The sequence below is a fragment of the Phasianus colchicus genome, chromosome 7 (assembly GCF_987193195.1).
Source record: "Phasianus colchicus chromosome 7, bPhaCol1.hap1.1, whole genome shotgun sequence".
NCBI classification, from domain to species: Eukaryota; Metazoa; Chordata; class Aves; order Galliformes; family Phasianidae; genus Phasianus; species Phasianus colchicus.
In genome coordinates this window covers 36,235,606-36,254,525 of record NC_143442.1, presented here as the reverse complement: position 1 = coordinate 36,254,525, position 18,920 = coordinate 36,235,606, and the positions used below count along the sequence as shown (strand labels likewise).

At 52.3% G+C, this 18,920-nt stretch overlaps 1 protein-coding gene across 6 annotated transcripts in view; it reads right to left on the bottom strand.

The window, feature by feature from the left end:
* Window positions 1-18,920, bottom strand: part of PCBP3 (poly(rC) binding protein 3) — a 46,384-nt gene that overhangs the window by 27,332 nt on the left and 132 nt on the right. For 5 of the 6 annotated variants that reach the window (XM_090144569.1, XM_090144571.1, XM_090144570.1 and 2 more), the window contains exons 1-4: window positions 12,371-18,888; window positions 11,423-11,597; window positions 10,351-10,449; window positions 6,477-6,566 (exon numbers count right to left, since the gene is read on the bottom strand). The gene's annotated coding sequence lies outside the window, so the exon portion shown is untranslated. Of the gene's footprint in view, window positions 1-6,476; window positions 6,567-10,350; window positions 10,450-11,422; window positions 11,598-12,370; window positions 18,889-18,920 lie in introns of those variants that run through there. The other variant, XM_090144568.1, reaches the window with a different exon arrangement.

Below are 18,920 nucleotides of genomic sequence, written 5' to 3'. Positions count from 1 at the left end.
CTCGATACCCACTTCCAAAATCCTGGGCCAGTTTTTTTCTGAACCTTGGCGACTGAAAGCCATGTCCTTAATGAAGAGGGCAGAAGACAGCCTAGGAAAGAAGCCATTTTTCTGACGTTATACACTTTCCCAAGATCTGCCTGCCCACTTGCTTAAGCTTTCTCCCCACTCATCTCCTTGTGGTTTGATCCTGCCATTAAGACCTAATCCAGTGATTTTCAGCATCACATTTTAGCGGCTGGGGGCAGCGTGCCGCAGTGAGCTCAGGATTATGACGACAATGCAGTCTGGCCAGATCAGGCTGCGGATGGAAGGAGAAAGGATAAAAATTGCTGTGGCAGAAAACCAAAGTCTGGTACTCACTAAAAGTCAGGGTCTAAAAGGAAATGCATCAACTACCGGTCAGAAGATGAAGCCATGAGAGGACAGTAGCACGGAAGTCCAAATGCGTGATGCCTAACATTGTTTTGCAATAAAGCTGCATTTGCAGCTGCTGCTGGCTTCCACAAACAGAGGAGTCATTTTGATTAATGTCTCCTCCAGCTCCACTGAAAACATGTTAGAAAACTAATAGAAAAAAAAAGATACCTCCACTCTAGCTTGGTACATCATCCAGGGTATCCTCACTTCTCATCAGCCCTTGGTCTTTCCAAGCATCACTGCAGATGTAACATCAGTACATCTCCCTGCTCTTGCCTTCCAGATGTTTCATTCTTGGTCACCTGCTCCCATTCCCCTGTTCTCCTCCAGGTGATGTCTCTGCTCGTGGCCCACAGTGTCACCCACTGGCTGCTGAAGAGCAACTGTAGCCTGCCTTCCCATCTGCTCTTGTGCACCATGGGATTCTTCCAGCCTCCCTCACTTTTATGCCAGCTACCCCAACTACTATTGCAGAGATGCAATTGTTCCTGCTTTGGACCCCCTGCTCTGCCCCTTCTTCCAGCTCCCATGACCACAAACTCAGAGCCAGGGCCATCATCACAATCAGCCTCTGCTGCATCCTCAGCAACTCTGATTGTCTTTTACCACCTGGTCCTGCCCCCAATGTCTCTGCTAGATGGAATTCTTGAAAGCTTTTCTCCATTTCCTAAACAATTGCTTCCTATCCCCTCCAAGCATGGATTGCTCCCCAGGTCCTTTGCCCTCCAGAGAGCAAGGCTGCTTGTTCACACTGGGTGGCCTTCCATACAGAACACTGGCTCTAGGTATTGGTATTGGCCAACATCTCTGCCCTCAGACCAGACAAAGCTGTGCTAAAACTGCTCTCCCCCTCAGGAAATTCCCCACTGCTTTCCTGGGATTCTTATTTACACAGCACATCAACCAGCCACCACACAGATTTGTTTAAGGTTAGTATCAGGCTGTGTGCATCCTGCTTTTGGGTTCCCTTCTGTTGAACACACCTTAAATTCTGGTGTTTTCAGTGGTACTGCTGAGCAAAGCTTGGCTCTTAAACACCTCTCTCTTCCAGCTTTTGAGAAGAAAATAGAAGAGGAGCTCTACACAATGTGGAAAACTCCCCTAGCCATTTTCACCTCGCTTTTGTAGTCCTTACTTTAAATTTCAGGGATTTCAGTGGGATTTCTGACCTGACTGGCAAACCAAGAAATGCAGCATCACAGCAGAGGCCTGTCCCAGATGGAGAAAGCTGTGAGTCCCTATCACAAAAAAGCACAAACCTCCAACTCCATCTTTCACAAGGTCAAAAAACCCTGCTTGATATAGCAATAGGTCTGCACTGAATTTGTTTTGTATTGAATGAAAGCTGCTTCTGGAAGGCTGGGGGTGGAGACAACACGCTTGAGTTTAGTCACTTCCAATTCACCCTGTCAGCTACTTTTGGAACAACTTGCCAATAAAAAAGTCCTTTCGGTGAAGGTTAAACTGTTTAGGTACACGGGAGATTTCAGCTCATTTCCTATGAGCGCTGATGCTCTTTGCACTACTCTGTTGGGCTTACTGCTGCTCAGTCACCAAGAGCAACTGCACATCTGCAGATGTCTGTAAGCCTTCAACAAGTGCTGGGTGGGCTTAAGACACCTTGTGCTGAGAAAGCACCATCTCCTTGGGTAAGGAAGGTAGCTGTCTCCTCAGCCACAGATTTTACTCTGCCAGAAAATTAAAATAATTAAAGCAACATTGAAGATTTTTTCTGAAATACCAGCTGTCCCTCCATGCTCAAACCAGCCCTTTGGAGATTCTGGGAAGCAGGAAGAGGTGCTGATGAGGAGCTGGGTTGGGCCAACCATTTGCTATTCTCCATTCGGCACAGATGCGCAAGTAACCATTGCTGCCATTAACACCATTGGCTTTAATTAATTAGCTGAAACGATGCTGTTTTGCACTGCTAAGATTTAGAAGCCAAGAGCTTCAGTGTTTTGCTCCATATCTGCATCTTGGATGTGTCATGAGACCCAGCACTGCAGAGGATGGCTGGACCAAGCTGCTGGAGAACAGAGTACCTCACACAGCACAAGGGGAGCCAAGCATTTCTGCAGGCATCTGCAGCCCCAGGGTGAGCTTGTGCAGAGAGGGGAAAGCCCTAACAGGTAGTACAGAGGTGGTAGGAACATGGTTGCTAATATCTTCCTATGTGACATTTTTCTGAAAGAGCCAGGGAAGCCTGGAGTAAAGGAAACTGTTTGGAGATGGGTGGGAAACACTCTCAGTGCTCAAAGAGCAGGTGTTAGAGGCTCTCCTGTTAAAGTGCCAAGTGAAAAGGCAGCTTAGGGGAGCCAGTTTAGCTGAGAGCACGGCAAGAACCCAAAGAGAGCTTGGCAAAGGCAAGGAAAAAAAGATATGACTCAGGAAGGGAAAGTACTGAATGTTGTTCTGCGTGGTTAAGGGATGGGAGAAGGGCTCCTCATCCACCCAAAAAGGGCTGGGAGGAATAACTCAATGTACAAGCTCAGGATCTGCAAAAGAAAGCCAAGAATAATGAGATGGGTCTTCATGGGAGATCCAGCCAGCAGAGAGCAACCGTGGATCCGCAGAGACAGAAGGAAGGGCCAGAGGAACCAAGGTCTGCAGGAATGAGGAGGCTGGAGGAGACGGGGCATTACGCAGGGTCTTAATTGCAGCAAGGGAGAGCTGGGCTGGGTGCTGGAACACAGCTTCCTCACAGCAGGACAACCATGTGCTGTGCCCAGGGTCAGCCATGCTGCAGGGATGCATCCAATTTAGCCTTGCTTCTCCCTGGCTAAAGAAACTGAGTGAGAAGATGTTGAGACTAGGCTGCCTGGTGGTCCACCCAGCTCACCCATCCCAGAGGGTCCCACACACATCTCACAGGGACCTTGTACTACCTTGGGCCTGACATCAGATCACACTGCTCTGTAGATGATATAAAGGACATTCATCACCAACACTAAGCATACATGCCCTGCAATGCTATTGGGACACATCTCTTACATGCCGTTTTTCAGGGGAAGGCCAAAGGACACTCAAAAGAGGACATTCATGGCCGGAGGTCCATGACGAGTGCTCGCCAAGGAGGAGAGGCCACGTGGGGCTCTGCAGCCCTCGGAGGACACACAGCTTGTCCTCCTGCAGCTAGGAGACCAGAGGGCACAGCTCTGTAAAGAGCTCCAAGCACGCTCCCGGCAACCTTCTGCCTGCGGGGATGGCTGAGAGGAGAGCACCTCTGGGGTTCCCAGCAGAACACAAGGGGCACTTTCGTCCTGCTGGACAAGGAGTCACCAAGAAGGTAGCCTCCCATTCCTGTCCCCTTCTCCCCACCTCAGTCCACCACACCACACAATTCCAGGCATCCCGGAGTCCTGAGGATGGACTTCCACCGCTTCCACTGCGTCTTCTGCAGCAGATGAAAATGCTTGCAGAGCAGCAGGCGTCCTGCAGCCCATCCACCACCCCCCTCTGAAGGAGACCGCCTCTGGCCAGACTGGCTTTAATCCCAGGCAGCATCATCTCAATAATTTCCCTCCATTTTCAATCTCCTGATCTGGGGGCAGCCAACAAATCCCTTCATCCTGCGAGCGCAGCAATCTCCTGCCTCATCTCATCCCAGCCCCATTTCTCTTCTTAATCCCTGGAAATAGGGATGAGGCTTGCTGCACGACGGCTGCCCTGGAGGGGTCTGTCCAGGCACTGGTGGACAGACAGACTGACCTGGAGCAGGCAAGGGCAGACAGGACACAGAAGGTCAAGACAGGCAAGGCGTGAGTTATTTTGACCGTGGGGCTGGACCTAGAGCTCCTCTATGGCACTGGCTCTCAGCAAACCCAAACCCACGTCAATCACCTTGGCCAGAGATACCCTGGCCTCTGGGAATGCAGGCAGGGGTGGCATGTGACAACATCAGTGGCTGTGCCACCAACCCCAGGCATGAGATGTGCCATGGATGGAGGCAGGCAGCGTGACCCTGTCCCATGCTCACCGGTGAGGAGGAGGAGGAGGAAGAAGAGGAGGAGGGTGGCCCTGGGCGGCTGGGGGTGGATCGCCGCCGCGCCATGCTCAGACCCTGACAGCAGGCTCCAAAACTGTCACTCCTGATCTGTTTTCACTTCAGCTAAACCTCAGCCTCGATTACGATCAAGGAGAGCCGTGCTTTCCTCTCTCCTTCTCCCTGTGGTAGGTCCTCTATAACCTCGGGTCCAAACACTCAGCCAAGCACACCGAGCAGGAAACCTGTACGTGTGCTGAGCACGGGACCAGAGCTGTGGGGAGGGTGCTGTGACCACCCCCGTCCCCAGATCTGGCCCCAGAGGAGCAGGTCTGGTGCCCCGACACCATTTACTCACATAGCAAAGCCTGAATAAAATAAAAGAAGACAGATGTGTGTGCGTGCACAGCCACAGCACCAGGATGGGTGCAATGAGCAAGAAGCATTAGAGCATGTTGCAGGGATGGGCAGTGCTCCCCACACGGCTGGTGTTGGGCTGGGGCTCATTCTCGTGCACTGGGAGACCCGCAGACATGGTACCTAATCCCCTTCCTTGCAGCAAACCCCACTCCCCAAAACTACTTTTTTTTTTTTTTTTCCTCTTTCATCCTGGACAGTATTCCCCCTCCCTCCCCCAAACAGTGTGCTTTCTTCAGAAGGAAATGTCCTTAAATTCAACTAGATTAAAAGAACATCTCCGATGTTTATTACCCTAGAGGAAAGACGTCAAAATGTGCCTTTATGTCTGGAAATACTAAAAATGTTTGCACAAATTAATCCTTAAGAGAGAGGGAAAGAAGTGAGATTAAGAGTTTCAAAAATACGACTGAATTATTTTGGAATTGAAGATGAAAGCCTGAATACAATACAAAACCACGACTTTCCAGGGGTTGGATTCTGTATCAAAATGCAAGCTACAGCATCTGCCTTTGCATCTGCCAAAACAAAGGTCAATCATTTTATGGAAACCTAAACACATTGCCCTTCATCCATTTGGTTTATTTTGAGCCAGACGTGACTCCCCAGTAATAAGATGGATTTCTCTAATATGATTCGCATTAAAATGACATTATCCCAGAAAACTCAAATTACAAGACAAACATATCTGAAAATACTTTCCCTTTATAATAAGGATGTGATATTTCGGGATTGATTTCAACAGCATTTCAGCCTTCCCTAACCTCTGAAACTAATAACTCACTTTTATACTCACAAAGAAATGTTTCAACCAAATAAATTGCCACCGGAAAAAAAAATAAAGCAACGGCATCAGAAAATGTAGCGACCATGGGGAAATCAGTTACCCAAAGAATAGAAGGGAGCCATTATAAAAGGCATTCTCCTCCTCAAATCAAATTTCTGCCCATTTCCTCAGCGCGAGAGCAAAAATTAATGGAAATGTAACCAAAATGCAGAAATCAAATCAAATAGGCTCGGGGCTTCTGTTGCACGGACAGACCCAGGTGTGATGAGCATCGATGTTATTCTAGCCGTTTCTTTGGGTTGCTGAGATTCTGGCTGTCCCCACGCATTCACCAGCAGCACTGCCCGCAGCTCGCGCCGTACCTCACACAAATCCATGGCAGATGGATATCCCAGCTAATGCAGAGATGGGCGCTTCCCAACCCGGTGGTTGTAGCATTAGCTACAACGTGCAGCTAAAGTTCCTCTTTATTTTCATAAAATCCACACTACAGCAAAGAATGGCAATTCTGCAAGACCAGATAGTTGGAGGAGCAGCCGTTCACTGGAGCTGACTACCTATTGCTCCCACAATCCCACCTCTGTCCAACACAGACTCCTATTTTCTCTACTCAAGACATGCACTTGGGAAGGCTCTTAAATGCTCAGAGCTCTTTTAGCCCCCACTGGAGCCCCGTATTCGACTCACTTCCCAACTCCTCACTAAACAAGGTTGGAAAGGACCTACAAGATTGTCTAGTCCAACCATCCTCCTATCACCACCACTAAGCTACTAAACCATATCTCGTAGCACCTCATCAATTTTCATCTGTAGGAGAAGTTGCACGCGGCAGGTGGTCTTCCACCAACACAATCTTTTAAATCTCCTTACCTTCCCCAAAGAGCCGCTTTCGTGCCGATTTCGCGTGACGGGGTCTGTGCAGATGGCCACTCTTTTCACGTTTGGAAAGGATGAAAAATGCTATGGGGAAAAAAATCCCAGTGATCTTTTGCTGTACAGCGCGGAGGGCTCCAAACCTCATTGGCCCTGGGATGGCAACCACGTGGCATGGGACAGAGAGCACGTGACCTATTTTCTCCCAAATCCCTTGGTTTGCTGTAAAGGGGGATGCACCCACCACTGATGTTTTTGTCATTTCAGTGGGCTCTGATTTTTTTTTTTCTTTTCCCATCATTTTTTTTAAAGGCCACTGAGCAAATCGGGTTGCCTCGAGGCGATGAGAACAAACCAGCCAATGCTATCAACATGAAGGGGAAAGAGCTCTGCTATGAAATGAGTGCTGGGGCTCTGTACGTGGGGAAATTTAGAGCCATTTGGCCAGGGTATCAGCCAGGGATGGAGCCTGCAGGAGGGAGGAGCGTGTTCAGCAGCACACATCTAGCTGCTGGCGCCGGCTGAGTTAGAACAGTCAGCTTGCAGCAAGCAGCAGTGATGGAGGGACCCGGCTGGAACACTGACTGTGAACCCCAGATCTCAACTGGTACACCCTATAAGCCTCCGAGGAAAAGAATGCATTGTAAGCACTGCATGGACAAACAAAGAGCATCTCATGTCCCCACACAGCTTTGGACCCCTCCGCGGCCATTCACATCCTCCAGTGCCCTCCTATCAACCAGCCACTCCAAGAGCCAACAGATCTCCTGCCTTGGAGGCAGAGGGGCAGCTGAAACAGCTGTTTTGGAAGAAGGACCAAGATGTCTGGTGTCTTTAGATGGAGAGCAGCATGCTCCAAGTTGGGCACCATCTGTTCCCAAAACTGCGTGGCTAAGCCAGGCTCAAAGAACATGTCAAAGTCACCTCCATAAACACCTGCTCAACCCAAAGAAACATCCCAACCACATCCAAGCCAGCTGTGGTTCTTGGGTTAAGCATCTCCTGGCTTTCTCCCCTCAACAGCCAGTCCTGGTGGCCTTGCTTGTCCAGGCTCCAAAGGGAATGTGAGCTCTGAAGTAGCTGACAGAACTTTCTCCTTAATTCTGGGTGACTGGAAAAAAGTTCACTTTGCTTCTAGGTTTTGGATTCCTTGTGTTTAAGGAAAATAGAGCTCTTCTGTACCAGCCCAATGGAGTCGAAACGCTCCTTCTGAGGAGTAGAAAAGCAATTCCTGGAGACATCCTGTTGTGCTTCCTATGGGCCCATAGTATAAACCAGTCAGCAGCTGCATTTGCTGGCAACACCAGCCCCTCAGCTACGCCATCCTATGCTGATGATACACCTTTTCATCATCCCTACAAATAGAAGCCCTAGGGCAAATCCTCCTCTGGCATCAGTTTTAGCGATGTTGCTTCTGCAAGGCAGCTCTCCCAAACCACTCCATTACCCAAGGGCTCCAGACTTCATTAGCTAAGGTTAACATCTAAGGCTCCTTGAAAGCTGGCTGAGATCAGGGCATTGGAGATGAAGCCATGTCATCTCAGTGTCACGACGATATTCCCCCCAGCTGCTGGTCCTTCACCCAGGCTGTCCCCCACCCAATGCTCTACACAGGGATGTCAGGCAGTTCTGCACGGGCAGCACCATCCATATGTCTCATTCCTTCCCAAGACGTGGATAACACCACAGTGAGATCAGAGACAGAAATACAGCCATAAAATGCACTTCTGTGGTGTAGCGAGATCCTCCCCAAGTTGGAGGCCACACTTCTCCAACTGGACTCTGAGGCATTTTCTTTCAACAAACATGAGCTGAGGGATAACCTTGCTTGCCGTTGCGTGCTGGAACGCAAAGGACTCAGCACAGTGCAGCCAGCTCAACACTTTCCCTCCTGGGAGCAGTCCTGCAATGCTCCTCTGCAGCCCCTCAACCCTTCACAGCAGTGCCCAGCCACATCTGGCCCCTGAGTAATCTGCCGAATAATTATATAATAGGGGGCAGGCAGAGAAATGATTTTAGGCTTCTCCGCCGATAGAAAGCAAGCTGGATTAAAAGATCAGAACAAGCAATACGTAGATTAAAATGGTTTGTTGTTTTCAGCTGCAGGAAATCCATGGCTAAAGCAAGGAAGATGCTGAGGGAAGACAAAAAAAAAAAAAAAAAAAGAGGTTTCTATGTATCAGCAACAGCAAGTTCAAGGTTTCCAAGCCATGCTCAGGTTTTGTTTTATTCCTCAATGGAGCAAGACGCGGGCATTGCCCCTCTTAGCATCAGGCACCCCATAGCCTTATGCCCAGCGACGTGGGCAGAGCAGGCTCCTGCATGCTGTCCCCCTGTCCCTCAGCAAGGTCAGCTGCACGGTGCCACGCCAGCCTGCTCTGACGGATGGCTTTTGAAAGGCGTGAAGGGGAGGCAGGGAAAAAGCAGCAGGAGAGGGGCACGGCGCTGATCAGCCGCAGCCCGGATCGATGCCGTTAGCTCCTCCTGTTCACCTTCAAGTTCAGATTAAGCAGAAGGGTCAAACTGGGAAATCGTTAGCTGTTGGTCAGCCTTGTGCCAGCACAGACATGCAACGCAAGCACCTTACCTGCCCTGGAGCTAAAACTGCCTAGGTGCAAGATGGAACAGCAGCCATTTCCCAGGGCTAACTGAACCCCCCAGAAGTCCTTTTTCAAGTTTCCCTCTGTACACACTGCTTTGCTATAGCACAGGCATCCACAGGATCACCTCTGTATGTAAAGGATGGAGGAAGGACGTTGGCAGGCATGCTCAAAGTTACACGGACAAACATCCCCCAGCTCTAACCTGGTGTTCCAATGGGTGCCATGGGGCAAGATGTCCAGGATGCAGCCATGAAGAAGGGTCAGTGTTTAAAAGCAAGCATGCCTTGCCTTTAGGGCCAGGAGCTGTAAATGCACAGGGCTGGGCACCAAGCTCCTGTCCTGCCTGGGGACACAGCAGAAAGCAGGGATACAGCCCTGAGAGACGGGATGGCACTTCTGTCAGGGAGCGTGGGAAGGCAGAGGAAGCAAGCTGGAGACCTGCCCGGAGGAGGTGGGAGCTGCGAGATGTCACAGTGTTCTTCCATTGGTGCTTTAATAACTGCTTATTGCAGAAAAATGTCTTCGCTTAAGCCAGGGGATAAAACACGCATGCCAGACAGAGCGGGGTCACGAGAGCTTGTGAGGGGACAGTTTGGGGTTGTGGTCCTGGGTCAGATACACAGTCCCCCAGCAAGGACATGCCCTGGTTTTCCTCTGAGATGGCCGTGGGGAGCCCTTCCCTGAGACCCACTGGTCTGCCAGCAGAGCCTTCCTCCCCAGAGCGCATCCTTCCCTGAGCATATGGCCTGCGAGCTCTGACGCCTCCCCTCCCCAATCCCACTACAGATGGATGTGCTCGCAAGAGGCTGCGTGCAGCACACACAGCTGCAGCCCATGACAGCAGACACCCCAGGAGATGTGTACCAACTGCGGCACCGTGACCTTGGTCCAGCCCCATAGAACCATAGAATTGTTTGAGCAGGAAGGGAGAGAGATGGGTCTGCCAGTCACTCTAACATTCCTGCTTTACAGGGCCATCTTCTCATCAAGAGTTGCACATCCTCCTCCTCACTAATGGAAAATGTTGCCCTGCCTTCCATTATGCGATAGTCAATGCCTGGGACAGCACGACAGCCTCAGGCCACAGCAGATCTATTTTAGTAACAAAAGCAGAGAGGCTGATGAACACGACCCCATCTCTGCTCTTCCCAGCTTCGCTCTTTTGCTGGTTTTACAGGACTCCTGTGACCATCGCAGCAGAAGGTGGGTGACCAAGTGTGACAGAGGCAGAGGCGGTGGGAGCTGGAGAGGGACCAAGCTTGCCTTACCTCTCCCTGTAGGCTGGCCTCGAGCTCCAGAGCGATTCCTCAGAGGGCCGGGGTCCACCAGGGAGGAGCATGCTGAGCGCAGAGCAGGAGCCTGCAGAGCTGGGTACAGGGCTGAAGGTTGGTTCCCGGTCTTTCCCAACATCCCTCAGCCCCAGTTCCCTTGTTGGAGGTGGAAGGGTCCCTGTAAGCCCCACGTTCCCTTTCATATTGGGGGTCCCTGCTGGCAGAGCTGAGCCTTTGCTGGAGAGATGGTCTGCTGTGGTTGCTTTGAAACACTGGGGAAAGCCAACTTCATTGAGAAATAGAGCATGCTTTGGGTCATTTCCCCTTCCTCTTTCTTCACAAGGCTGAGCTAAGGGTTACACCACAATGACACCTGGGAGCATTGCTATCAGGTTGTTTACAGGCACACTTTCCTCCAGACTCAGATTTGGGGAGGTTCTGCCCCAGCAGCCACCAACATTGCCATCAGAAGGGTGGGACAGAGGGGCAGGGCTGTGATCTGCCTGGTGGGGGTCATGGCCCTGCTTCAGCAACGGCAGCATTCCTACACATTTTGGTGACATGGGCACAGGGTTATTTTTATTGCTTTATTTTTGTTGCTGCTCCCAATAAGTTAACTGGGGCATGCATTACCCGTCAATACAATCAATCAAGCAGCCGGAGCAGTTAATAAGCTGAGTGCCAGAGGGCAGGAAAACCTCCCCATTGCCCAAAATACTCTTCAAGCAGCGGGATGGGTGAGCTGTGGTTCCTGCTATCACAGCTCCAAACACACTGGGGCAGCTCCTGCTTGTAAGTAGAGACTGCACCCGTGCCAGATCGTTCCCACAATGAATGTTGGTTTTTCACCCCAATATCCAGATCGGTCCCTGGACAGCACCCCCATCCTCCAAGGCCAACTGGAAGTACAATCGGTTTTAAATCCCACTGTCAAAAGATGGTAGCATCCTTTTCCTATGGGCTTCCAGAAGATGGGGGAAAAAACGGTCTAAATAAACCACCAAAACAAAGGAAAGGATGGAAAATACAAGCAAAGCCCTGCAAGCAGCATTAGTGGGGTGAGACTCACCTTTGAGGGCCAGGGGCAGAGGGCTGGGGTCAGCAGCACAGGCAGCAGGGGGAGACCTGGAAGAGAGCGTGACACCCGGGCACTCTGGGCACCCACTGGAGCATCCTCCTGGCACCAGGAATAAAACAGCCTCAAGCAGGGGGTCCTTGGCAGGTGTTTGTTTTGCTGGTCACCACTGAGAAGAAAAAAAACAACAACAACAAAAAAAAACACCAATGAAGCTCAGATGCTGCTGCATGTCAAACTCCCATGTAGGTCAAATCCCCAGTTCCCAGGCATTCACTCTTGGTTACAAGTCCATACCCTTTTACAAACCCCAAACCACAGCTGTTTTTCTGCAAGATGTCAGCACCCGACCAGCTGACGTTTTGGTGCAGAAAGGTGAAGTTCTGGACAGAGCCAGCAGGCTGTGAGCAGCATGCTGACGGGTTTCCCCACTGCCCAACACCACCCCCAAGCACAGCTCCAGTTCACCAAAACACACGTGAGCTGAAGGACTCAGACCCTGGAAGGAAAAAGGGCTGCAAGGAACACTTTGCAATGCAGATGGGTGGAGAGGAGCCTGCTTCTGAGAATATTGCTTCTTAGGTCTTGCATGTTTCCCCAGTAAGTATTTATGGCACATGTTGGAAGGCTCTTTTAAGCATTTTAGGGAGAAAGATTGCTGAGAATTCACAAAAAAAGAAAGCTTTATTTGTCCTTCAGATCCCAGTTTTGAGCTTATCCCAAGCCTGAGCATCCAGGAAATGCATCACTAATGACCTTGTCAGCAGATTTCTAAATCAAATATTAGCCCATCTTCCAGAAGCTCTGCTTCTTGTTACATGCATCACAGCCCTTCTGCCCATACGCTAACAGGCTGCCAAGCACAACAAGCAGCCAGCCACGGCAGGATCTGGCTCATCTGTGGACAGTGCAAGTCAGCGGTCGTATTAAAAGGCTGCTTACAGACAAGTGATTTTTTGCCTGCTTGTAGATCTTCACCATCACCTCCCAGATCCTCTCTCCAGGTTGGCTGAAGCCTCTGAAGTGCCTGCTCCAGCAATACAAACAAATTAATCATTTTTCCCTTTCCTGGTTGATTCTCTCCAGTGAAAAACTCGATGGTGAAATGAGGAAGACATCAGGGAATTTGTGATGTTTTCTTGCCAGATCCCAGCAAAGCACACCTATTGCTCCCACATGAAAGCATCTTGAGGATGCAATCAACACCAGCTTGGCAGCACCATTTCCTTGCTCGATGCCACTTATGTGCTGAAGACCTTGGCCATTGCTATGTGCCACCACCCCCCACCAGCCTCATGGCATACAGAACACACTAGCTCACACACTGCCCTGCCACTCTGCTCAGCCATGGGTGGGCTACTTCTGGCTCACCCGTCAGCACACGTAGGGAACCTTTTACAAAAAAAGAAGCTTGCTCAGACAAAAAGAGATTTTCAGGGATCTAGCCTAGAGTCTCCCTGTTTCTCACCTAATCAGGGCTTGAAATGCAGAAGCATCTCCTCTGCATATTGTCCTAAGGCACAGCCCCAAATATGACTATGACCATGACCATGACCATGACTCCAGCACCCAGCCTATCTCTTCTGCCAACTGCAAGCTCACAAAAGCAAGTACCACTATTTAAAGACTAACACAAGCTGCCTGCACGGGTGCCCTGAGCAAAATCAGCCAATTAAGCTGCTTCATGTTAGCTTCTCCTCACCTGTGAGCACTTTGCACTTTTCCTGCTGCTTGTTCAGTTTGTGTTTTGTGCGTGGGGTCTAAGGGAGGCTCATGCTTTGCTGCAGATCCCAGGGAAACTGAAGACCTTGAAAAAAAGGCAGTGTGTAGCTGGCAGGGAGTGCTCTAACAGGGTTGCAGTGCTCTCTCTAACAACTGAGCTGCAATGCATTCCCACAGAAGGCTGGTCCTACTGTGTGTCTGTGAGGAGCTGCATAGGATGGGACACAGCAGCACTGGGGGGATCCACTGGGTTCTGCTGCTTGGCTTCCCAGTGGCACTGCTGATTGCAAAAGGGAGAGAACGATCCTCCCCTGACCTGTGTTCCCATCATCTGACTCTCTGTGTGTTTTACACAGACAGAGGCAATGATTTTAATGTCCCAGTGAACAAGCTGTCGGGACGCATTAGCCTCAGCTGGCAGGCTGCAGAGATGGCTTCTCCTCCCAGGCGCTGCCCAGCGAGGAACTAAGACGTGAGCGCATGCGTGCCAATGATGCCCATTATTATCCAGCCCTTAATGAAGCCTCCTTGGGAGCCCTGCTTCTCAGGAGAGGAGGTGGGGGTGCGGGAGGAAGGTGAGTGTCTTGGCTGCGGGGCAGGCAGGGCGGGCAGGGAGGCAGCCGCCGCCTGATGTGATGGGAACTGAGCGCTCCGGAGCCGTCAGAGCCGCGGCAGCGATGAGCTGAGAAAAGCCATGAGCTACGTGAGCTGAGCTGACATCTGCCCCCTGGGCAGGTGCCTAATGAGCAGAGACATTGTCCATTTGGGAAGATGAGGGGAAGGTAGAAAGCTTCCTAGCTGACACCTGGCGGCCTCCGTCTGTGCTCCGGGTGGAAGGGTGGGGGACAGGGTGCAAAGTGGGGGGACAGCAGCTGGGAAATGGGTGGGGTGGCACGTCTCATCACCTGGAGCTCCCTTCTTTGAAATGTTCTGCTTCACTACCGAGTGGGAAGTGAAACCACTGCTTCCCAAGCACGGCCCCGCTGGGTGCATCCTCACAACCAGTACAGCCCTGCACCTGCTGAAATGCACTGGCATGGGGAGAGGTGCCAGGAGCAGCGGTGTGCTGGCCTGCTCTGCGCTCCCATGTCCTGCATCCCCTCGCAGCGCATCAGTGCTGCAGCACGTGGGAGTGGGATGGTACAGCCCCGGCAGCACCCGTCACCCCCCCCGACACTTCCACAAACCCAGTTCAGTCAGTCTCTATAAATCCAGCGAGCCCACTTGTCACAAGCTCTCCTCCAGTTTACCTCCAGCCTCTGTGCTTATCCACCACCTTCACCAGTGCCTGGTGATGAGATGGGAGTGATGGAGCGGGAGAGGGGAGAGCCTTCACCTCCAGAAACAAGAGCTCTAAAAGCACTTATGAGCCAGACAACTCTCAATTTACCCCCAGAGCCCTGCCAGGCACTGTGGGTCCGCCTACCAAGCCCGTTTCTTGCCCTCATGCAGAGGATGCTTTCCTCCCCACCGCCCATTAGTTCCTCCAAAGCTGAGGGGGTTTTATCTGGCAACTACCTCCCTGAGACCCCCCAGCAGCCACGTGCATCCTCAGGGCTAACAAAAATGTAAAATGCAGAGCTCTACTGGAAATCTCGGGGGAGAAAAAATAAAATATAAAAGCCACAATGTGCAAAAAATCACGCAAGGCTGCACACGAGGTCAGGCTGGGAGCAATGTCCCTGGAGCCACACTGTGACAGAATCGCAGTCATAGGGGCTGGGAGAGACCTCTGGAGATCCCCCACTCCAAAGACCTGCTAAAGCAACTTCTCTAAGGCAGGTCACACAGGAAGCATCCATATTTTAGATATCTCTGGAGAAGACGACTCCACAGCCTCTTTGGGCAGCCTTCTCCAGGCTGGACAGCCCCAGCTCCCACAGCCTGTCCTCATCCAGGAGCTGCTCCAGGCCCCCACCATCTTTGTGGCCCACCACTGGACTCTCCAGCTGTTCTCTGCCTGCCTTGAACTGGGAAGTCCAGAACTGGACACAGTGTTCTAAATGTAGCCTCACCAGGGCAGAGCAGAGGGGGAGGATCACTTCCCTTGACCTGCTGGCCATGTTCTTTGTAAAGCACCCCATGACGCCATTGTGCTCCCACTGTTGGAGTTGCAGCAGCAAAGTGCCTGCTTGCAGCCATGGGGCAAACCCTGGTGTGGGGACAGCCACCAGGCCTCTCCCCAGCACCGACAGCCCCACTGGGCTGGAGCAGATGGAGCAGCCACAAATCCCCATAAGCCAGGGAAGGGAACTAATCTCTTAGAGGACAAAGCAGTTGGCAAGGGGGCTGCTCGATGTTTCACTTCCTCCTCCCTCCTCAGGCCAGCAGTGTTTTTCAGAGAAATGTGAACCGAAAGCAAATTCAGATCCCTCGTGGTGCTTCTGCCTTCCATCCTTTCTGCTGCTGCTGCTTGTTTGGGAGCCAGACTTCTAGTGCTGAGCCCACACGTAGTGAAATACCATGGGAGAGGGATGGGGCTGGAGATGAGCTATGGGTCACCCTGTGAGGACCACTGCCACCAAATCTGTGCTTCATATCCCTCACTAACCTGATTTGCTCTGGCTCAGGGGAGAGGAATGATCCCAGCATCGAGTATGGGAGAAGAAACCATCTCCATCATAGCTTGGCTGGGACATTTGTCACACTGCTCCTCCCACCCTGCCTCAGAGGTGCAGCCTGCCCCCAGAGCCACAAAGCATCCAAAACATCCGCATCTTCTCCAGAGCTAACAGATGTCAGAAATGTCAGCGGTGTGCCTGCTTGGCGTTGGCACTGTGGCTTCCCAAGCTGTCTGCCTGACTCAAGGTGTGCTGCGTGCAGCAGTCACCAAACACTGTGGTCCCATGGAATAGCACCTTCTCAGGGAATGCCTTTGTTCCAGTCATGTTCTGGGTTCTCCTCCCTACCGCTCCCCAGAATGTTGCCTTCATGCCTTGAAGCAGTGAATTGTTCCTGTGTTTGGACAAAGGACAGTGTCATGGGGTGATTTGGGCTGTGAGCACCTCTGGAGGTCTCTGAGCCCTGCTCTGAGCAGGGTGATGCTAGGCTTGGTCCAGTTGGAATCATTTCACACTGAAAACTCAAAGCTTTGTGGCAATTCATGGAATCACAGAATGGCCTGGGATGAAAAGGACCACAGTGCTCATCTAGTTTCAATTCCCCTGCTACGTGCAGGGTAACAAACCACCAGACCAGGTTGTCCAGAGCCACATCCAGCCTGGCCTTGAATGCCTCCAGGAATGGACATCCACATGGATTCATGGAATCGCAGAATCATTTAGGTTGGAAAAGACCTCTAAGACCATCGAGTCCAACCAAATCCTGAGCACAGGAATGCTGGCATGAAGCTGAATGAGAGCAATTGTCCCAGAAACACATAAAAAAAGAGGCAAATTTCGGTTTAGAACACATCTCCTCCATGCTGCAGAGATGCAGGTAACGTGGGCAGCTCCCATGTTATCTCAGCCCATCACCCAGACAGATGTCAGCCCTGCTGCAGCCAGCGGCAGCACTAGGTGGCAACCCCGCACCGCCGAGCAGCCTCGCTGCGCCTGAGCCGAAGCTTATCCGTCCCTTTCCGGTAATTAGGGACAGAGTAGCGCTTCGGTCCTTCCCCCCTTTCTGAAATCTCAGTCTGTTTTCTTCTCCAGCAGAGTCAGCCCTTTGTGCTCCGTGCCACCACGGGTATTCTTCAAATCCTTCTACAAATCCTTCCAGAAACTTTTCACATTCATTCTTCATCCAATTAATTCTTCTGCCACTTCTCAAAGTTCTCACCTTGGCCATTTGGAGAGCACAACGGGCTGGGTTGATTCTGCAATACTTTAAAGCCGTCCGGGCTCAAGCCCAGCAGTGCAGCGACGGGGACTTTGCCATCAATCAATCCGCTTCCCATTAAGACATCACCAGTGTCACCGGGACAGGCACGGAGCAGCTCCCATCGGCCTCCCCAAGTGCTCCCTGCTTCCCCCCAGTGACGGGCCCCGGCACGGCACGGTGCGGTGGCACATCTGGTGGCACGGGGAGGTCTGCGGCACAGCTGGGAGCAGCTGGTGCCCTGCGGACAGATGGGTGGAGAGTCAGAGCTTCGCCTCCAGATCCCCGCGTGGATCCCCCGCCGTCATTCCCGAGGGATGAATCCCTCCCATCTGCAGGAGGGATGGGCGCTGCACCCCGAAATGCAGCAGGCGTGTATGTTTTCAGGAAGCCGCCACCTTGCGCTGATGGAAGTCAGCACCGCAGGTTTGCTCCTTGGCGGCTGGAGAGTGTGAGTCATCCTCCAGCCTCTGCCTCTGAAACCCAGCCAAGGCATAAAAGCCTTCATCCAGAAGCCGCATCCAGACGCAAAACAGCCATCAGCAAGACACCAGAACCCAGCTCGAAGGCTTAACCTCTTCCAGGGAGGTGACAACTCCGGGATGCTGTCACCGCCAGCTTGACTGGCCACCGGGGCTACCCGTATACTGGCCATGTGGCTATGGTGTGGTGGGGACCGGGGTAAGGACACTGCCGCCCTGGGGAGGTGACACACACACCTGGCTACTTAAAGGAGCAGTTTTCCATGATAAAAGAGGGATGAGAGCATCCATTTGTGGCCACATAGATGGCCGTGGGAATCCCTGTGAGGGGATGGAAGGGAGGAGAAAGCTCCGTCGTTCCCCACCCGTAGCTCCCTGCAGGACACAGTGGTGCTGCAGCACTGAGGGCACAGCTACTGTGCTGGTGGGAGCACATTTCAGCTCCAAAATGTGCCCATACTCTCCCACATCCTTTGCACAGCCCAGAGACACAACCTGGAATCCCCATGCACAGCCACCAGACAGACCTAGGCTGGAGGCCCCTGACACAGCCCTGAAAGCCTAGCATCTTCCAACCCACTCCAGTGGCATAGGTTTTGGCACCTGTTTTGGCACCTGCTAGGGACTGCTCTGCATCATGCAGCAAAGCTGTACCTTCACAGTATAAAAACAGGTTGGAAATGGGATTTCCCATAGCATCCGCCCAAAGGCTGCAATGGAAACAATCCTAGAAAGCGTGGATGAGATTCTGGGAGCGTTCCTCACCTCCCATCCCTAGGGCTACAGCCAGGCACAGCTCTGCATGGGGTGCTGCTGCCCACGCCCTAGGGGACCCCTGCCCAACCCAGAGCCAGAGGGGATGCACCACAACGCAGCGCTCTGCACCATTCCCGGGGGGCCATGCAGCATCCGTGCTAGGGTGGGGATGCTCCGCAGTGCTGCAGCCTTGGGAGGAAGCAGGATGCCTGAATGCTTGGAGACACGGGCTCCAAAGTACCAGGGCCTCCCTCGCCTGCAGTCACTGAGGATGGGGGGACATTCACCTGGCTGTGGGTGCAGCCATGAGTTTGCTTGGTGGGTGCTAGGAGGGCCAGAGATAAAGGGCTCAGACACCACCAGTGATCTGGCACACGGCACATGCAGGACCTCACAAGGGCTCGCACCCCAAAGGCAGTGCCCAGGGCTCACCCACCCATGCCACATCCCTGCCATTGCTCATCTCAGGGCCTGAGCTGCTCCCACTCGTGCAGCTTGGGGATGGGGACACAGGGGCAGAGCTTCGGGTCTCGCTGTCACCATCCAAGCAGGGATGGGATCCCATCCCGGGATGGGAACAGGGACACGAAATTCCCAGCAGTGCAGAAGGTGGCACAGCCCCGGGAGAGGCACAGCAGGGCTGGAGCAGCTCTGGGGGCTGCCTCTCCCTCCCGCCCTGCCTCGCCGGGGGGAACGCGCTCGGACCCTCCCAA